General features: G+C 39.5%; 1 non-coding gene across 1 annotated transcript; it reads left to right on the forward strand.

Annotated features, from left to right (window-relative positions):
- The first annotated feature begins 2,920 nt into the window (after positions 1-2,920).
- On the forward strand, positions 2,921-3,024 carry LOC112767958 (small nucleolar RNA R71). Its single transcript, XR_003185398.1, has one exon. It is a non-coding gene; the product is annotated as a small nucleolar RNA R71 (small nucleolar RNA).
- Positions 3,025-8,037: the final 5,013 nt, after the last annotated feature.

Consider the following 8,037-nt stretch of genomic DNA (forward strand, 5'->3'; position numbering starts at 1 on the left):
TGGTCTTTTAAAAACAATCATTCTCTCTTCATTTAATTCAAAAGGAACAAGCATACAAGTAAGTTAAGTAAGGATGCAGTGACATAAAGACTAGCACACAGACCTACTCAGAACTTAAAAGACAGAAAAAATTCAACTACAAGTAGCCAAAAATCAAAAGTGCATTCGGACTTCCAACTTTCAACCATTCTGCGTACAATGGAATTAAGTAACAATACAACCTTCGGGTGATGATTTCTGGTTGCTCTCTCTCTTTGTCATCATCCTAGTTTTTGGCTGCCTCGCTTCTTTGGATAGAGGTGCACCATTTCCTCATAAGATTCCTGCAGGGTGACTGGAAGTTGCTTGTTCCCAAAGCACTTGAGACATAGTTAGCTTGCATGTATGCTGGTGCTTTTTGAACTCAATTTGGTATGTGAACACCAAACTTAGTTCCTTGCCCAGTGCAAACATTGCACATATGCAGAGAACCCCATATCTTATTGTCAACAAAGCAATGATCACCTATAGTCTAACTACATCTAAGTGGTTTCTCTTTATTGGATGGAGCTAGCAATGCTCTTCTGGAGTGGAGTGTAATTCTAACCAATGTCCTTTGGTGGAACACCAAACTTAGAATTACACCATCACTCTTGGATTATTCTGGTGTGGAACACCCAACTTAGCTCCTTACAATACAGGGGAAACGACTTGTGATTTTTATTGAAATAAAGATGAAAGTGAAACTACCTGAGGTTGGGTTGCCTCCCAACAGAGCGCTCTTTTATCGTCGCTAGCTCGACGTTTTTCCTTCATCAGGGTGGTTGGTAGTGCTTAAAGTCCTCCCCTCTTGCTGTGGACTTGTATCCATTGGTTGGATCAATGATCTCCACATGTTCCAGGGAAAAGAACTCTGTTGATAGTGAAGACCTTAGGTAACTGAGATGGTACAGTAGGGAGATTAGGGGGAATATCCGGGAAGTAAGCTGAGACAACTCTATCCCCTGGAGAGAAGTCTTCCGTAGGGATCTTCTTGTTCCTCCATCTCCTTGGTACCTTCTTCTTTGTTTCTTTTGAGGTTGCCTTCCCCTTGGTGACCTCTTTTTTCCAAGGAGTTGTGATGCTGTCTTCACCTGCCTCTAGAGGTTTAGGTTCCTCCAACTTTTTCTTGAGCTGTGGCAATTGCTGTTTTCCTTGTTTATCTATTAAGGGGATCTCAGAATGAACTGGCTGTGCTTCAGTGCTTGTTCCCTCCTTCAGTGTCTCATTATCATTTGTGCTTAGTTCCTTGTCCTCTTGATCTATTTCTTGTGAGAGTTTGAAGACATTGAAGCTGAGTCGTTCATCATGGATTCTCAATATTAGCTCCCCTTTCTCTACATCGATAAGTGCTCTGGCTGTAGCTAGGAATGGTCTTCCCAATATGATTGGGTGAGCGTGACTCTCTTCCATGTCTAGGATGACAAAGTCTGTTGGGAGAAAGTACTTCCCAACCTTTAGCAACACATTTTCCACCACTCCTATTGCTTGCTTTTGAGTTTTGTCAGCCAGTCTGATGATTACATCTGTGGGCATTATCTCATTGATCTGCAGCCTCTTCACCAGGGATAAAGGCAGTAAGTTGATGCTGGCCCCCAAATCACATAGTACTCTATCGAACATAGTTTCACCTATGGCACAAGGGATGTGAAAACTCCCTAGGTCTCTTCTTTTTGTAGGCAACTCAGGTTGAATAAGGGCACTACATTCCTTGTTCATCACTATAGTCTGGCCTCCTTTGAGTGAGCTTTTCTTGGGAAGAAGTTCCTTCATATACTTGATGAATGCAGGCATTTGTTGAATTGCCTTGATGAATGGTATGTTTACATTCAGAGATGCAAACAAGTATAGGAACCTTGAGTATATTCTCTTTTCCACAGCACCATTGAGCAGTTGAGGGAAGGGAGCATAGAGCTTCAGCAACTCTTGTTGTGAGATTTTTGGTCCTTGGTGATCTCTATCCTCCTTCTTTGTTGAGTTATCTTCAGGTTGTTTGCAAAGTTTGCCTTGCTTGTCTTCAGTCTCTTGATCACTCGTAGTGACCATTTTGCAATCTTCCCATCTTACTTTCTTTGCTTCTCCCTTGGAGTTTTTTTCCGTGTCACTTGGAAAGCTATCGGTAGGTTTGGGAATCTTCTCAGCTAAATATCCCACCTGGAATTCCAGCTTTCTAATGGTCTCTCCCTGGTTCTTAATATTGGCTCGCACTTCCTCTTTGAACACCTTATTTTCTTGAATCTCTTGGCATATTCCTTCAAGTAAGGCTTCAATCTTAGAGAGCTTGTCATCAATTGATGGGTGATTCGGAGTAGATGTGCTGTTTTGGTTTTGATAAGCATATGAAGAAGTGTTGTTGTGGGGGTGTTGAGACGTCCTCTGTGTGAATTGCTGGTGAGCTGCATTGTTGTTGGAGTTGTAACGTCTCTGGTCTTGGTTTTGATCTTGCTCACTTCTCCACCCAAAGTTTGGGTGGTTTCTCCATCCAGGGTTGTAGGTCTTGGAGTATGGATCATAGTTTTTCCTTGGTGAATTCCCAATGTAGTTGGCTTGCTCCTGACTCCCCTCTGCTTCTTTATTCACTCCTTCTTGGATTGTTGATGAAGTGGAGATTGCTGCTACTTGTTTTATCTCCATCTTCTTGGTGAGGTCAGCCAGCTACTGGGTAATGAGCTTGTTTTGGGCCAACAGAGCATCTACATTGTTTAGCTCCATTACTCCTCTTGTGTTCCCTCTTTCGGAAGCATAGAAGTAGTCGTTCTCTGCTACTATTTCAATAACATCTATGGCTTCTTCAATGGTCTTCTTCTTGTTCAAAGATCCTCCAGATGAATGGTCTACGGCCTTCTTTGACTCATAAGAGAGCCCTTCATAAAAAATGTGCAGCTGCACCCATTCGTTGAACATGTCATGTGGACACCTCCTTGTTAAGTCCTTGAACCTCTCCCATGCTTCATATAGAGTCTCACCATCTTGTTACCTGAAAGTTTGGACCTCAGCTCTCAGCCTATTGATTCGTTGAGGAGGGTAAAATCTTGCTAAGAATTTGTTCACCACGTCTTCCCAAGTTGTCAAGCTTTCCCTTGGGAAAGATTCCAGCCATTTGGCTGCCTTGTCCCTGAGTGAAAATGGAAATAAGAGCAGTCTATAGGCGTCAGGATGAACACCATTAGACTTCACTGTGTCACATATTCTCAGGAAGGTGGTTAAATGTTGATTGGGGTCTTCTTGAACACTTCCTCCAAACGAACAGTTGTTCTGAACAAGGGTGATGAGCTGTGGTTTAAGTTCAAAGTTGTTGGCATGGATTGTTGGCTTTTGGATGCTACTTCCACAATTTCCTGGGTTTGGATTGATGTAAGAGCCCAAAACTCTTCTATCCTCCCCAGCATGATTTGCTCTACCTCCTCCCCCATGGTTGTGATCTTCTTCTTCATGATGGTTTTCCATGTTGTCTTTCATGTTTGTTTCAAAGAATTCCTCTTCTTTCTCAGCACCAACCACTTTCTTTCCTCTTGCCTCCCTCCTTAATCTAAGGAAGGTCCTCTCAGGTTCAGAATCGAAGGAAGTTGAAGCCCCGCTTCTTCTCCCTATCATATAACCATCAAGTGCAAGCAAGAAAAGATAGGTGCAGAAAGTATTTGTGTCAGAATTACTGTTAGTTGTGGTTGATGCAATATATCAAACAGTTAGTGGGTTAGCAAACAGAATTGAAAATAACAAAGAAGAACAAAAGAGTAGACGGGGAAGGGAAGAAGTTTAACTAAATCAAAAAGTAAATCACTCAAACAGAAAATGAAATTCACAAAATAAAAATGCTCAATCTAGTGATCTTCCTAATTTAATCATTGTTGATGCACAATCAATCCCCGGCAACGGCGCCATAAACTTTATGCGGGGAAAACTTGTCTCACAACAAATCTTCCTTCGGCAAGTGTACCGAATTTGTCGTCAAGTAAAAACTCACAATAGAGTGAGGTCGAATCCCACAGGGATTGATTGATCAAGCAACTTTAATTAGAAGAATGTTCTAGTTGAGCGAATCCAGAATATGGGTTGAGAATTGCAGAAAATAAAATGGCGGGAATGTAAATAACAGAAAAGTAAATGCTAGAATTAAAGGATTGGAAGTAAATGACTGAACATAAATTGCAGAATTGTAAATGGGAATGGGGGATTTGCTCATAAAAGTACATGGCAGAAATTAAAGAGAATGGGTAAGATCAGAGATGGGGAGTTCATTGGGCTTAGGAGATGTTGCCATTCTCCGGATCAAGTTCATTTTCATCTCTTCCTCAATCAATGCACTCATTGATATCCTTGGCAATCTTAAGTGATTGAATTACAATTTCTTGCAATTCAATCTCTCAAATCTTGATCAATAGCCAATTCCTTGGTCAATTACTCATGAGAAGAGATGAAGTATGGTCACTGATTATACCACATGCATTTCCCAAATCAAGTATTGAGAGGGTTATAGTCACATACCCATCCAAACCCAATTTGGTCCAGCATGAGAAAGTATTTCTAGCTTGATCTCTTCATTCCTCTTTCAAGGTTCAAAAGAGATCCAAGTTTGAATAGCTTCTCTTCCAAGATAACTACTCAATTGGATGAAGATCGAAAGCTTTCAAGTAAAATCAAGAGAAAAGATAGAAGAAGAATAATGAAAATTAGTATTGATCCATCAAATTACAACAGAGCTCCCTAACCCAATGAAAGGGGTTTAGTTGTTCATAGCTCTTGAAAATGAAAACAAAGATGGAGAATACATCATAAAACTAGAAAATGCAGAGAAAGTAAAATACAGAGAGTAGTTTTCTTCTCCCCAGCCTCCAGAACTCCTTTTACAATTCAAAGCTACTCCTATATATACTACTCTTCTCAGCTTCTAGTTTGCTCTTCAAGTCTTGGGCCTTTGGATCATGAGTTTGAAGCAGTTCTTTTCTTCATTTGGGCTTGGCTTTACTTGCAGAGAGAAAGTGCTAAGTGGGCAGAGATTTCAGCTCAGGGCTTTAGGGGTGTTAACATTTAGTGAAAGTATAAGTTCGAGAACGTTAGTGACACTTAACATTTTCACTAACGTTCCAATGTACCCCTTTGCCTCATGTTAGACCCCACGTTAACTAGGTTAACGTGACTTCTAACGTGGCCTTGCCAACCTTCGAGAACGTTAGTGACACTCAACATTGTCACTAACGTTCCAGTGTGCCCCTTTTTGCTTCACGTTAGAGCCCACGTTAACTAGGTTAAAGTGGCTTCTAACGTGGCCTTGCCAAACTTCGAGAACGTTAGTGACACTTAACATTGTCACTAACGTTCCAATGTGCCCCTAGATCTCACGTTAGAGTCCACGTTAACTAGGTTAACGTGGCTTCTAACGTGGCCATTCTTAGCCATCCCAACGTTAGTGACAATGTTGAGTGTCACTAACGTTGGCTCATCATTCATTCCTCATCGTTAGCTTCCATGTTAACTAAGTTAACGTGGAAGTTAACGTGGCTCCTTGGGGAGTTGTGTGGTTGCTTCCAAAGTTAGTGACAATGTTGAGTGTCACTAACGTTGTCGACAACTCTCACTTCTTACGTTAGCTCCCACGTTAACCAAGTTAACGTGGGAGTTAACGTGGTGTGTTGCATCCTTAGGCCAACGTTAGTGACAATGTTGAATGTCATTAACGTTGGCTTCTCTTCCCCCTTTAATGTTAGAGGCAACGTTAACTAGGTTAACGTGGGCTCTATCGTGGCCACTCATGAGTGTTTGCCAACGTTAGTGACAATGTTAAGTGTCACTAACGTTGGTTCAACTTCCCTTTTCCACGTTAGAGTTCACGTTAACTTAGTTAACGTGACTCTTAACGTGGGCAATGCTGGCTTTGAGAGTGTCATTGGCAATCACTTTTCTCATTAACCTTACAAGTTTCCTCCCTTTCCTTGCTTCCTTTGGCCCTGAAGTCAAGCAATAAAGTGCATCAAAGTTCTAGTCCAAGTCATGGGCAATGCAACATACAATTTGTCACTAAACTTATGCAAAATCCTCATGAAATAATGTAAAATGCACAATGTATGCTTGAATCAAGGTGTAAGTGAATATCTACCCAAAACTAGCTTATTTCCTAAGGAAATGCATGAAACTAACCTAAAAACAGTAAAGAAAAGGTCAGTGAAACTGCCCAAGATGCCCTGGCATCAGTCTTCTCCTCAATTTCTTGTGTTCCTTCCATTTTTGCAAGCTTCCTTTCTAATTTCCAAGTCATTCATGCCCTCTAAAACCTGAAATACTTAACACACAGATCACGGCATCGAATGGAATAAAGGAGAATAAAAATACAAAATTAAAAGTCTCTAGGAAGCAAGTTTTCAACCATGAAGTATTTTTAGGAAGGAATTATAAATGTATGCTAATCATATGAATAAGTGGGTAAGGATTTGATAAAACCGCACAATTAAGCACAATATAAACCATAAAATAGTGGTTTATCAATGGCCTTGACAGCATTCAGCATGAATTCATCCTCTTTGACTCTCAGGGTCACTTCCCCTTTTTGTACGTCAATGAGGGTCCTTCTTGTAGCTAGAAAGGGTCTCCCTAAAATAAGGGATGCACTCTTGTGCTCGTCCATCTCAAGTACCACAAAGTCTGTGGGGAAAGCAAAGGGTCCAACCCTAATAATCATGTCTTCAACCACACTTGATGGAAACTTGACAGAGCCATTAGCCAGCTGAAGGCATATGCGGGTTGGCTTAACTTCTTGGGTTAAACAGAGTTTCTTTATTAGTGATGCAGGCATCAGGTTAATGCTTTCTCCAAGATCACATAAGGCCGTCCTAGTGCAGGCATCCCTGAGATTACATAATTGTTTGCATGTATGTTTGCTTGGTTAAAGTAATAAATTTCTTTTCAAGACTTTATCTTATAATATTTCACTAATTTAAATTAAAAATTTTTTGTTAAACTTGTTTAAAGACTGTAAATTGAAACATGAATTATAGCTAAGAACACACAACCCAGTGAGATTTTTGAACCTAATTGTATGGTTACACTATTTAACCATGATATTTTATTCTAGTGTATTTTTTCTCTATAATTGTAATCTTTACTTTGTTCCACTCTATATGTCCAATGTTTAGTGTATTCACATGCTTGCATATGATTGAGGCCATTATTTTATTAGCTCACTTATCCCAAATAGCCTACCCCTTTCAATTACCTTTGTTAGCCACCTTGAGCCTTTTAATCCCCATTCGTTCTATATTTTACCACATTACTAGCCTTAAGCAGAAAAACAAATTAAATACCCCAATTGAATCTTTGGTCAGCTTAAGAAAGTATGTTAACTAAGTGTGGGAAAACTGTGGGAACTTGGGTTAATGAAAGTGTACAATGTTTAAATAATAAAATATTGGGAATTTGGGTACCTACTCATGTGAGACCAGAAAAATATTAAATCCATATGCATTGATAAATTATGTTTACTTTTATTTAAAAAAAACTCAAAAATATTCAATAAATAAATAAATAAGGGGACAAAATTATCCCAATGTTAAGCAAAAGAAAAATCAATGCATATGTGATAAAATTAAAAGAAAAGTTGATGCATGAGTATGTAATGCAAAAGTGGGAATTTTGGGTAGCTAGGCATAATTTTAGAAGTTATATAGAGTATGTATGGGTGAAAGCTTAAGTTAGTCAAGGATTCAATTTATAGCTCACTTAGCCATATATATACCCTCACCTTTACCATAGCCCCATTACAACTTTGAAAAGACCTCATGATATTTGCATTGGTACATTAAATATTTGTTAATTGGTTAGGTGAAGAACAAAGTTTAGAAAGCATGATTAGAGAATACTAGAGTGATTACCCTATACACTTGAGTGATTAGAGTGCACATACACTACCAGTGAGGGTTCAATGCTTAATTCTATGTTCCCTGCTTTCATGAGCTGTCTACTTACGAGTCTACTTGTATTTACTGTATGATTTAAATTAGTGATATCTGATTTATGTCTGTCTTGAAG

This window comes from Arachis hypogaea, chromosome 17, assembly GCF_003086295.3.
Source record: "Arachis hypogaea cultivar Tifrunner chromosome 17, arahy.Tifrunner.gnm2.J5K5, whole genome shotgun sequence".
In the NCBI taxonomy this organism is placed as follows: domain Eukaryota; kingdom Viridiplantae; phylum Streptophyta; class Magnoliopsida; order Fabales; family Fabaceae; genus Arachis; species Arachis hypogaea.